General features: G+C 42.5%; 1 protein-coding gene across 2 annotated transcripts in view; it reads left to right on the forward strand.

The window, feature by feature from the left end:
- Positions 1–7,969: 7,969 nt before the first annotated feature.
- The window catches only part of CCSER1 (coiled-coil serine rich protein 1), a 446,682-nt gene continuing 441,411 nt past the window's right edge, over positions 7,970–13,240 (forward strand). For both annotated transcript variants that reach the window (XM_034065046.1, XM_034065047.1), the window contains exon 1: positions 7,970–8,183. The gene's annotated coding sequence lies outside the window, so the exon portion shown is untranslated. The remainder of the gene's footprint in view (positions 8,184–13,240) is intronic.

The following is a 13,240-nucleotide window of genomic DNA, read 5'->3' on the forward strand; positions in this document are numbered from 1 at the left end:
TTAATGAACAGAATTATCTAATACATTTTTTTTCCTCAAAGATTAATTCAATATCTTAGAAATAACTAAAGGACATATGATTTTTTTTTGGTTTCATAGCAGGTATACAAATGTTTATTGAAGGCAGAAGTATTTAGGGACATAAATCCATGCTGCTTGTTGAGGCATAACTTACCGTTGCCCTTGGGAGAGGAAGTCACACTGCATTGGTGTGTGCGTGTATTAATGAACACATATTTAATATACTGGCGTATTCCATTAGCTACATCACTTGGGTTTTAATTTTCCATTTTTGTTTAATGTCCATTGCAAAGGCACTTAATTGTCTAGGGTCTAGGCACAGATGAGTTAAAGTGACCTGAAAAACTCTGATCATTAGGAAGAACTGGTAATAAATATCCGTGTTTTTTTCATAACTACTCTGTACATGTATCTCAGAAGGAGCCTATTTATTATCTGTATATGATTCAAAGATAGTCATGATAGATAAAAAATTATACTCAGGGGAAGAGTAAATAGGGATGTATAAGCCAGGAAACATTGTGACACATTAATTGTTATAACTATATATTAGTGAAATAAATTTTGTGTTTTGGACAGTTTTTCTTATTGATTTAGCTGTGAAATGTATGTGTTTGGCAATGTTTGGGCACTGCTGAACTCCACAAATACCTTGTACCTTTCTACTCACATCCTTTATGCTGCTGCATTTCTTAATGCTTTTGAAATCCTCACTACAGAAAATTCATCTATTTAATGCCAGTTATATCATTTATATGACTATAAATAGCATAAATAATTAAATTACCCAAGATGAAGTTAACATACCTTTCTGGTGTCATCCTTCAGGTCATTTAAACTGATTGCTAACTGGGAAAGAAATTTCCACAGGGAAAGAGCAGTAGGAAGCTGGTGCCTTTTGCTGAATGCCAGACTTGTCCAGTTAACCATAGATCCTCGTCTCCAGATGAATGTTTCCTAGAAAGGGATATGTGCTTCAGGGACCTGAGCCAAAATATGAGCCTGTTCAAATACTCAGCACATGAGGCAACACTGAACATTTCTATATATGGGGAACTGTGATGGGAAGTGTGATGATTTTGTCTTTCTTCTCATACTGACTGTGATAGAGCTCTACTTCATGGGTGTTTGTGATGTTAGTAACAATAATACTGTGTAATAGTAAAATACAGAATAGAGTAATAAATATCCCTTATGATGTGAGCCAAAGGCTAATAAATTCATTAAGCAGACTGGACTTCCGGCCACTAGCAGCAGACTTGGCTCTTAAACCAGAATCACAATGTGGGCTTCAGCAACTGTCCATCTCTGACAGAGACTATTTTTAGAAACTGACTTTGAAATCAGATGTTTGAATAAAGAACATTCCCGCTCTTCCATAAGTACTAAGTATGAAGCTGGGCATAACAGACAGGAATGTGAAAATGGATGTATCTTAGGACGTCTTTGCATCTCAGTTTGATTGCACATTGTGAGAGCCAGTGGCTTGATACCTTGTCTCCTGGAGCCTCAGGATCACAGAAGCCAGTGCAAAGGCTGATGAAACCAAGCTGCCCCTGCAACAGTATCAGTCTGAAGTGAAAGCTTTCTTCTAACCCCAGCTCAGCAAGGGGCTTCCAGCGTGAGTCTGGTAGTTCACATCAGCTCTCTAGCTGCAGTATCAGACAGGGCACAGGAGTGTGCTTGCTGAGTATTCACACAGTATTGTTGTAGCCCATAAACAATCCACCTCCTGGATTTAAAAAAATCAGATTTTTAGTTACGTCTAAGTGATCTAATTTTTACTTGTGTCATCTTTACTGTTGTATAGGCATTCAAGGTCTGCCACAGGTTGGTTAGTGTGACTCCTAATGATCCAAGAACTTGCACTTTTTCCTGTGCTTGAGGAAATATGCAGCTAATGTTTTAAATTAAGATTGAATCCTTTGCCTTTCTGAAGAAGCACTGGTACATCTTCCCAAATTCTTGCTAGTGCAACCACTACAGTTCATATACAAAGATAACACACTGAGAGGACTCAGATGGTTTTGTATATCTATTTCCTGTATGTTTTTCCAGGTAAATTCCTTGTACCAAAGATCAAACTGGAAGGCTGTGTGGAAGAACATCAGTAACTGAATGAACTTAAACATTTTTCTGGGTGTTTCGAAGATGCTGGCAATACGTCATACAAGCCAGTTGAATAATATAAAATACATGACATATTCTTCTGGTTTTGATATTAATTATTCTCGTTTGGTATAACTAGATGCTCCTACTATCAGATTATTTTTTCTTGATTTACCAAGCTAAAGAAGTAGAGAAAAAACAAAGTTTTTTTCCTCTGTAAAGTCAGCATCAGTTGATGGGTGCGTGAAGAATGGCATTTCAGGAGAGAAGTTAGATCTGCAGCAGGAGTGAAAGGGAGAATTTGGGAAGGAAGTGCTGGAAAGCTGGCCTTGCTCTACCTGGCTGAACAGTACTGTGCAAAATCTGTGGTGTGGAGTGCCTGTGACAGCTGTGACAATGCAGGGCCTTAATCAATCTGGAAGCCTTTTCATTTAACGGTCTTTTAGGTGTTACATTGCATAATGTATGGGTGCAGCTTATACGTTTCCACATATTAATGTATACATCTGGACATCCTAGATTCCTCTGCATCTTCTCAGATGATGCCTACCTCTTTTTTTTTGTCTTGTGTGTGGTCTTCTGTCTGCAAAGCAGAGAAGATGCTGCTCACTAAATGTATAAGGAAAACTTTCAGAATTCCATGCTAACTGAGCTTTAGGTGCTATTTTAGGCCTAAGGCAAACCTGATTAGTGAGATTTAAATGCAGAATTTGCTCAGCCCCCCAGGTTCAGTGGTCTTCCTGCTGTGACGATGCACTAGAGTCATAGATATGATAGAATGAGGCATAAATTATTCTTTTTTAATCCTCTATTTTCTGGTACAAAATACCACCCTCAGACAACGTTTTCAATGCCAACACTCAATCTATTTAAAATAGAAATACATATTTCCCTTTCAGCAGGTTTCCTTCCTATTCTCATTTTGTACAATGGATAAATAACAAGGCTGAAAAGAATGCTTGTCAACTTCAATTTTGCCAAACATGTAAATGTTATAAAAGTAACCTTTATAAAAATCCCCGAACAGACTAAAATATTTGCATGATTTAAGGACAAAGATTACAAAGCTGAACAGACAAATTACATACAAATAAGCCCTGGTAGCCTAGAGAACCAAAATACTTTGTCATGGGGATCCTTTGCGTGAAAGAGCTCAGAATGAAAAGAAAAACTGACTTTATTCAGACTTCTGCTGTCCATCTAAAAAGGCATGCAAGCACACAAGGCAGCATTTAATACTTTTATTAACTGCTGTTTGTGAAAATACCATACTCAAGTCCTTTGGAGTCCTTCAGATTTATGTATCCATGTGGAGCTTCAGGGATTACAATGGAGAACCAGGAGTTTTCTCACCTAACGCAGGATCAGATCCTGAGCAAAGGTGCACAGATTTTACTGGGAGAATATCCCTCTGAGTTAGGACTGTTTTTTCACCAGGACAGTTTGGCTAGTGAAACATTGAAATAAGTACATTTATGCTTATAAAAAACTGTATTCTCGATTTATGGCATATTTCTATAGGGAAATATACACAAACTATACTGCTAAGTTCATATTATACCTAATCAGATTTTTACTGTTTTGATTATACTGATAACAGTACAACACATAGGTTGCCTATCTATAGTGCTTAAAATCAAACTAGCTGAAAAATTGTCTTCACAAAGCTGGGTTATTAAAGAGAAATATTTCTGTTTCCTTTTGGTGGTAGTTACACATTCCCTGGCATCAAAATTTCCAGCAGTGAACAGTGACAATATATGCATCAAGTGTTTGAATCTGAAAAGAAATAGCAAAGCCAAAATAAGCTGTTTTAACAGACTAAATGAGGAGAAAAGCAAGGGCGTGGAGATTGATCCTTTTTTAATGTCAAACTGGATATTTTTAATCAAAGACAAATACATGTCAGTTATCTCACTGTACAGATAGGCTAGTAACCTTTGTGCAATTTCATAAACTAAATTTTGTGAGTGTAAGCAGCATTTATCTTTTTGAATTCATAGAAATTCTGTATTTCTAATTGCAATTGTTCTTTCTGGCCTTAGTGAAGGTGATTACATTCCTAAAGAGTGGTGTCATTTGTGTCATCGGCACTGAGGGAGTTCAGAGACAGAGACTATAAATCAATTTACAGCCTTTTTAAAAGCAGGGGACAAAACTCATGAACATTAATTTAAAAACTGCTTCACATTACTATTCTTTTATGATTAACTAAAGTGGACTTCAACCTCCTTTGAGATTTCAGTGTTAGCGTGATAAAATTCATTGCTTTTAACAAATGGACCAGTTTCAGCGACAGTGTTTATTCAGTACATTGCACATGCATGGCACTATACAGCAAGTGGAAGGTCACTTCATTAATCCTTGCTCCAAAGGTGTAAGTGGATATGATCGTATGCAATACAAAACCAATACATATTGATTAGCATGACAATGCTCCACTGAACAGACATTTCTTGAAAGGAGAGTGGAAGCAGTTTGGTACAGGAGGTCTCCTTTGCCCTCTCCAGTGATGATAAGTTAAACCAATACCTCACCACTGTACTTCATGGTTGCTGTGGTGTAGCAACAGCCCCAGTGCCAATCTGGCTTAAACAGTATTGTTAGAGAAAAAATTGTAGCGAAGTCCATACAGCTATACATCCCCTGGACCACCCAGTATGCCCCACAGTACCCTGGTGCCAAGGTTAGGTTACTTTCTCGCTGTGTGGTTGTGAGTCACTGCCTGGCATACATAGCTGTTCTCCCAGAACCGGTTTCTTTGAGGCTCTTAAAATGCTCGTACAAGACAGAGATGGGTCTGTTTTACCCCAAAAGGGCTGTTTATGGCCAGATTCAAACTCCACGCAGTTATGGTCACGCATGCAGGCAGCCTCTGAGTGTCTGGTCTGTTGAATAAGACAGACTAGCCAAAGACTTGTCTCAGGAATACAGGGATGCCTGTTTGGTGAAGGGCTGAGGCCTTGAAGAAGGCTACACAGGGATGCATGCTCAACCCTAATGGACGTGGCTGTTGAAACTGATTGGATCTCACATGCCTCAGCTTCCCCTGTGACTGCCCTGTGATGGATCTATACTGGCAATTGCAGGGGGTGAGGTGGGGAGTGATGAAAGTATGAAAAAACAACATCCCTCTTATTTGTTGGGAAGTAGGCAGCATCAAGCACATGGAATCATGAAACTGCTGGTCAGGCAATAAGAGATGAACACAGACTGAGAGGGAATGCAAAGAAAAGAAGATAGATGATGCAAGGGAATCAGACATGTCAGTTGTAGTGACTTTCAGGACATCTATTTCTCAGTCAATGAAAATGTCTTGTTCCTGGTAAATCTGCAAATCCTTGAATCTAGAATTTCCTCTGAAGGCTTAATTTTGCTAACAAAAAATTAATAATGATTTTGCTGTCATATAGGCAGGTGTTCCACTGAGGTCACTGGGACCATATCAGTAGGAAACTGATAGGAGAAGAGAATCAGGATACCTGTGCTTGAGCAGATCCAGGGTGTGGTGGCCACAAGTGTTCCTGCTCCCATAGCTGTTGGGGTCTCAGGTAGCAAAACTACTTCAAAACAGGTATTTATTACTTGAGGCATAAGCTTATTACAATGTTTCAGGCATTTCCCCCACAGATAACTAGAATACAATTTAGTGTTGGAAAAGCTGACGCAATTCCATACAACCTCTAGCTGCTGGCTGCTGTTTATCTGCCTGTGTCACTGGATTGATCAAAGCCTTGATGTGGAAGCATCACTTGAGAGTGTGTCTGGAAGTGCAGCTTAATCACAGAGGCTTGACTTCCCAGGCAGCAGCAAGCAGCTAGGAGAGCTTATAGAAATGTGCTGGGGAGTCAGAGTTAACCATGAGGAGGCTCTGGGAATCTTTTGCTGAACACAAGGAAGAAGGAGGGTGAGAGAAGGAGTTAGAAAATCATGCACGAGTCTTGTGAGAACCCTGATTCAGCAAAACATGCATTTCTCTACCTTTAACTTCAAGGCTGTCTCAGCTTAATAAAGTGGTTAAGCAGACCTTCAATTTTACTTATGGCAAATATCTTAGTCTGCACTTATTGCTGAGCACATGCTTAAATGCTTTGCTGGTAAACTAGCTAGCTCTCAGTAAAATGATCTGGTTACTGCATACTCATTTAAATTCCCAAATCGTGTAGGTACTTCCAACAATGAACATCTGCTCTGGAGGTGGTATCACATGAGATATTTGGCCTTTTTAACATGGAAGACAAGTTACTAAAAGTATGTTTCTCTCCATGTAGCATTGTTGTGGTACCACTGCGTGCTGCATCCAACAAACTTTCCTCTGTGACTGTAGAACATTTTATCTGATTTAGGTTTATTATCTGGCTGAAGAGGAAACAGAAATGCTTTTAGGCTTGATTGCTACATTTCATAGAACAGTCTCATGAACATGTTGAACAGATTGACAGAGGTATATTTAAATATAAATAGGTACAGTGAACTTGTTTGAAGGTTTAGCTTTGGTAAAGACATATTTATAAACATTCAGTTTCCTGACAGTTTTGTTCCAAATGTGACACAGACACATCTGCTTCTGCACTCTCACACAATCCTTGTTCAGAATTTCAGCAGAACCTCATTGTTGCTGCTAAATTGTATCTGTATTTTGTGGGAATGTGTTTTACTCAAAATTCTTTGACTCTCATTGACTCCACTCTGATTTGCATTTCTCTGTATAAGCCTAATAGTTAAAATTTCTTTGAGTTCTTCAGTTTCACATGAGCAATGATGTAACAGAGTGAAGAACACGCTTTGTTCCTGTGGAGACTTAAGTCTATAATGCTAATGTGTTTCTTCAGTGCATCGTGTTGCATATGGCTTTTTTTTTTTTGTTTTTTTGTAGCATGAAGGGACAGGGCATATATCTGTAGCCCATCGTGTATTTCACTCAAATGATGTCCTTACTGAGGCAAACAGTTCACTTTGGTACATGAGGCAGGAATAATCCTGTATAAATTGGCAAGAAAAAGCATAATATGAAACCTCAAATCATATTCCTTAAGTATTAGTTGCAGAGAACATAGCTATTCCTGTTTTACCTTCTCTTTCTGAACTCAGTAAGGAGCTTAATTACATCTAAATGCCACACAACTGACCTCTGCCCTGACCCAGTGTTCCAGGAGAATCATTCCTGCTCTTACAGTGGTGCTGATGGATGTACCTTTGGCATGGAGACCAAGACGACAAAATTCCCTTCCTAGGACTGGCAGCACACCGGGATGGTGATGGAGCAACTGGAATATAACTACAAAAAACAGACCAGGAAAGAGGACGAGGAAATGAAACCACGACTGCTCCACCACCCTGCGGGAAAACGGGAGAAAGGAATGCAAATCCCCAAGCAGATGCTGGGTGTAAACACACCGGAGCAACGCTGAACTCCTCACGGAGACTCAGACTTCCCCTCCAACCAGTCCCCCGTGTTTGCCTCCTTCCAGAGAGAGCGGGAAGCAGCTGAGCAAGGCCCTGCTCCGCGCTGCTGCTGAGCCCGGGAGGGTGCAGCCTCCAGGGGCCTTCTGGGCCACCGCCTCCCCGTTCCCGCAGCAGCGGGGGCACCGCGGAGAAGGGAGATACGACACCACCAGGTACGGGAAGGCGCACAGCATCCCCCACGACACGCATACATATACATAGATACATATACACACATACACATACGACACACCGCGCTTAAGGAAACACACGCAGAAACCACCCCGCATCGCGCCGCGGGCACACACGCACGGCACCGACACACGCGCGGAAGCACCGCCCCTGCCCGCCCCCGTCCACCGCCTCCCTCCTCCCGCCGCGCACACACACATACACCACGCACACGCCCGGCTATGAGATGACTGACTGACGGACGGGCAGACAGACAGACAGACGAACAGGGACGCCGGGCTCTGGACGGATTAGTCACTCCACACCAGGGACACGCAGGAAACCACTCGCCTACCCCGCGGGCCGGGGGGGCAGCAGGGTCCCCAGCCCCCGCCGGTGGACGGCGAGCGCCCCGAGTGCCGGAGGAGCCTGACCAGGTAACGTGTCCGACCCGGGCAGCACCGCCGGGCTGAACGGGCAGCCGGCCCAGGCCGTGAGGCGCCGCCGGGTACCGGCTGGCGAGAGCGGGCAGAGGCCGCCTTGCCTCGCCACCCAGGTGTTGAGGTGATGCGGGCGGGTGGTGCCCCGGAGCGCGGGTGGTCCCCCCGAGCTTGGCCTCACCTTCCCAGCCCGCGGGGCGGCGGCTCCCGGCCGCCCTGCGCCGACCCGCGGCGCGGCTGCAGTGGTAGCGGCGGATCGGGGCTGCCGGTGCTGCAGCTCCGCACTGATCCCCGGGAGCCGCGCTCTGGTGGCGGCAGGGATTAACGCGGGTGGCTGGCGGGGGGGACACCGGCACCGGTGTCTTTGTGGTGGAGCGGGCAGGGGCTGGGTGCCCGCAGGTGTCACTCGGGGCCGGCCCAGCCCCGGCAGCGGCGTCGCGTTGCTGGAGGGGGAGGCCCGCAGGCGCTGTGGGGCTCGGCCTGTGCCGGGCGCAGCGGAGAGGCTGGTGCCGCGGTGGCTGCAATGTGCAATTAACCTGTGAGGGTGTCAGGGAGAAGCGGCGGCAGAAATGTCAGTGGGTAGGGCTGGGGCACTGGCCGTCAGTTGTGTGTGGCCTTTGCAGTGGGGTTGGGTCTGGGAGCAGGAGGTAGAGGGTGCTGCCCCTGTTATCCAAAATCAGATGGCACGCGTAAAAAGTGGAGCAGATGGTGATGGTTGTGGTTATTATGGAAGAGACTCATGAAAATCCTGTATTTCCTTTAGATAGTTTTGTGTTGCCTCTCCTGGCTGGGAGGGGATTTTTCACTTTTGGCAAGGAAAAGTGTTGCTGCGAGTTGGCTTGTAAAGGAGCGGGGTGGTTCTGCTTTTTCTCGGAGAAGGAAACCCCCCACAGCTTTATGTCTCTGTCTCACCTTTGAGATTGACAACAGTGTCTTGGCGTAGAGAGAAACTGCAATAAGCTTTATTTCTTACTGCACACCTTTATAGTTGAATGGAAATAGAAGAGAGACTCAGAATCTTCTCTTATCCTTTCCTGTGCCAGGTATGTTTTTCTATCTAGTATATATTGCACTTGAAGTGTTAAACTCTCAGGGGGCACTGAGGTGGGGGTGTGAGGCAGGGTCTGCTAGTTACTTCAAACAATTCTCTTTGCACATACTTAAGAAGGAAAAAAAGGAACATGTTGTAAAAGCAGCTGAGGAATATATAAAAGTGAAATATTAATGAACTGAAAAAGCTCAGATAGCAAAGACATTGCGCCTAATCATTTGGGAGGATTCTTGTCTTTTTTACAACTGTTCGTTGTATGTGTGCCTGTAGTATAAATGTAGTCAGTATAAAGGACAGCAATATTTGTAGTTAAATAGCTCGAAGTGGTAATAGTACATAATTTGTTTTTTTGCCCTGGTGATAATCTCTGCAGTGGCTTGGTTTAGCCATGATTTTTGAGGCTGCTGGAGGACAGAGAATTATTGAGAAGCAGAAAAAATATTTCAAGAATGTTTTCTTAGAAATGGAAATGCGAAGGGCTGACTCAGACGTGGAATAACCCGGAAGAGCAACTAGGACCTTAGAAAGTCCTCTCAGAGACATGATGATAATTTATTTCATCTCTAGCATCCCAAATGAAGTGTAGCATCCCCTAAATGGGCAAGAGTGTCCCGGGAGAAGGTAGTACATGGCTGTCCATGAGCCGCTGAAAGTGTGTAGTACAAACAAGGGATATTTTCTGGAAATAGAAGTTCCTTTACCCCTTGGAGTCCAGAGTACAATGGTCCCTGTAATTTGAAGAACTTCCCCAGCTTGGCTTGAAAAGATATTGAGTGCAGCAGCTTTCCGCAGCAGTCTCATGAGGAAATCTATTTCAGTGGGAAAATTGTCTGTCAGCCACAGGGTGAAGTCCGGTGGCCCTGGCTGTAACCCCTGGCAGGACTTTTAGGAATAGCTGGTGCGTATTCGTTTGAGTGAGGCCTGCCTTCTCATGAGCTTGGTGGAGGCCCCAGCAGGCAGGATAGACATGGGGAGCTGTACCATAAGGAAGAGCTGGAACAGTATATAGGGTATGTACCATGTCTGGGTTACAAGAGATAGTGCTTGGTGTTTAAATCTGTTAGTCACAGAAGATGCTGAAAAAGCATCTTGTATCTTCAGGTCTAGGCATATGGTTGTGTGAGTGCATGATCTATCATGCTGTGTGAGCTGCCTGTGGTTGAATTTCTCCTTGGGTCAAACCTAATCCCTCACTTAAGCCTGTAGTTTACAGCTGGACATTGAACAACGTAAAATTGGCAATATCTTACTTCACTAGATAGTGTTTCTTAAGTTGCAAGAGAGAAGTGGAGAGGTGCTCTATCTGGAAAAATTCCCACTCCATGAAGGTTCATAGAAGATACTATGGCTTGGTTGGATTATCTTACCTGGAGTATTTGGAAGGTTAGAATTGCATAAGGGCAATGTATGGTTTTTATGTTTTGCCAGTAGTGCAGATATAAGTACTACTGAGAAGTATTTTGTCAAAATAATGGTAGATTTTGAAAAGCATACAGATGTGCACATTCTGAGGACATGACATTTTCACTGAGGTTGAGTTCCTGGGCTGTTTTCACTGTAATTCTGGAGGTGCCCTAATGTAAAGAGGGTGTGTATTTACCAGGTGTTACAGATCTTTGAGGCAAGGTAAGAAGTGAAAGCTGCACAGTTGTTTTTCTGAGGTTGATTAATACAAAAGTAAAGCATCAGAGAATGTAGCATTTGTGTGTTAGTGAAAATATTGATGGAACAGAAACCTTACAGACATTTCAAGTCAAACAGTAGGACTTTATATTTTTGGAATACCTACCAGCTTGTTAGGTGGAAGAACTGTATTAAATCCTCTATATTGCCAAGGTTACTGCTTGTTACAAGATTCAGTGCGTCAGGTACGCCTTGTGAGTAGTTTTGCTGCAATTGGATGGGGGTGGTGGAGGGGGAACAAGAGGATGCATATGCATAAATAATGGCAAGTAGGGGCTGGGTTTGTTTACTGAGAAATAACTATGCAGCTTAAGGTTTTTCTCTCATTATTGCGTTTATTTGCAGATTTCTGCAGCGATAGTAAACTGGGTTTACTTGATAAAGTGAATATGCTTTAGTATCAGACTTTAGCTATTGAATGTGCTGTGTCTGTGAGATGGCATGTAAAATACAGAACTTGTAAGCACATAAAACCTGTAGCGTGATTTTTGCTTCTAATATTTCATGTATATTCCTATGCTTGAGTAAGGACCTATAACTTTGAGGTTCTGGAAGATGGAGCCATATATTTTACATGCAATTGTATTAAACCTCTATAGCTGCTTGCTAGTTAGGCATGTTGAGACTTGCTGCTTTTTGACGTGTTCTCACTGCCCTACCTTACATAGTGTATCACACTATATTTTTATGTAGAAAATATAAGCACATACAGCTTAGTGACTGAAGACTGTAGTATCATTTATCCACCGTATGACAACAAAATGTTAATGTTTCCTATGAAGTCTACGGCTTTTACCTGAAAAGTGATCTGTCCTGTACAGGATAGTTGTTTTATAATAAAATGTAAGGCAAAAGAAACCACAGGCAAGCAATAAGTAAAAGCAGAGAAGTCATGGATGTGGAAAAGGCAAGAAGTTTTAAAAATGTGTGCTGTAGTCTGTTGCAAGTATTTAGTAATTCTGTACAGAAACCAACCAACCAAACAACACAACAAACCAGACAGCCCCAAACCCAACAGATAACCCTCCCAAAGGACCCAAAAACTTGGAGAAACAAAACCAACCCCAAATACACTGTCAAGGTGTGTTGTAAGGTCTGAATGATGATGGTTTTGTATACAAATGTTCTGTGTTGAATATAGATTACTCTATTTTTCCCCCCCTGGTTATGCTAGAAAAGTCCCTGTAATGTTGAGGTATGAATGTGTAATTGTTTTCTTCACAGATGGGAAATTGAGGCGGTGTTGTGTTGAAGTCACACAGCTGATTTGTGATAAAGATAACTGAAGTGGAATATGCATCCCAAATCACACGGTCTTATCTTAATGACTTAACTGCATTAGTATAGCTATTTTGATAACTTGGCATAGATGTAGAAACTTCCTACAGATGCAGTTGCAGGATTTGGGTGTGCAGTTAGGCAGCATTTTCTGTATAAAGACTAATTAGTAGCAGATTCTGTTTTTCAGTTGAGAAGAAAAAGCTTTTCCTGGATTTTCTTTAGCTGCTGAGTTTGAGAGAAAGTAGTTCAGCACTCCTAGAATGCAATGACACTTTTGCATTATTTAAGGAAATAGCTCTTAATTTTTTATAATGCTCTAACATATCAGGAATTTGAGATCCAGTTCAGTCAGTAATGCTTTTGAGGGTCACAGCTGTCTTGCCAGTGTGAAGAACCAGTTGTGACAGACTAGCAGGAAGCTCTAAAAAATGCTTTTTGCCCCTATACATTTTGGTGCAAATCATTGCCTCTGAAGATGTGTTGATTGGTCCTAGTGCATTTCCAGCTCTGGCTTTCTTCTCAGTTTTTTGCCTCTTTCAATTTTGTTTTTGGGCCTCTTTCCTGCTCCTCCTTGATGTGACATCTTGATGTGATCTCTTAAAATGTTTCCATGTGAAAATAGCAGCTTTCAAGTAATTTACTGATTTTGTGTAGTACAGTGAGATTTAGATTTGGGTGAGAGTATAGTACAGAAATATTTAACCTCTATATGTTGCTTGTGACATAGGCCAAAACCTTGTCATTTGAAGCAGAACCTGTGAAGCCATGATGTCTGTGCCTATCACCTTCCAGTGATGTTAACCTGTCAGTTAGCCATGCCAGCAAGATCTGACACCCTGAGAAAGGTGGAGTCACCTGGTTCAGCCAGAATATGGTAGAAAGGGTGTTTTGTTTGAGGTGGCAATGGCAGCCTCTGCCAGTTACCAAATACACTAGCATTTTGTGCTTTGCATTTTGTTCTGTGTACTAGGTAGTAGTTCCAAATTCTTCAGTGTCTTCTAGCTATATTTAGTGCAGTGCTAACCAGGTGTGTGTGGCA

Source organism: Melopsittacus undulatus, chromosome 7, assembly GCF_012275295.1.
Source record: "Melopsittacus undulatus isolate bMelUnd1 chromosome 7, bMelUnd1.mat.Z, whole genome shotgun sequence".
Lineage (NCBI taxonomy): Eukaryota > Metazoa > Chordata > Aves > Psittaciformes > Psittaculidae > Melopsittacus > Melopsittacus undulatus.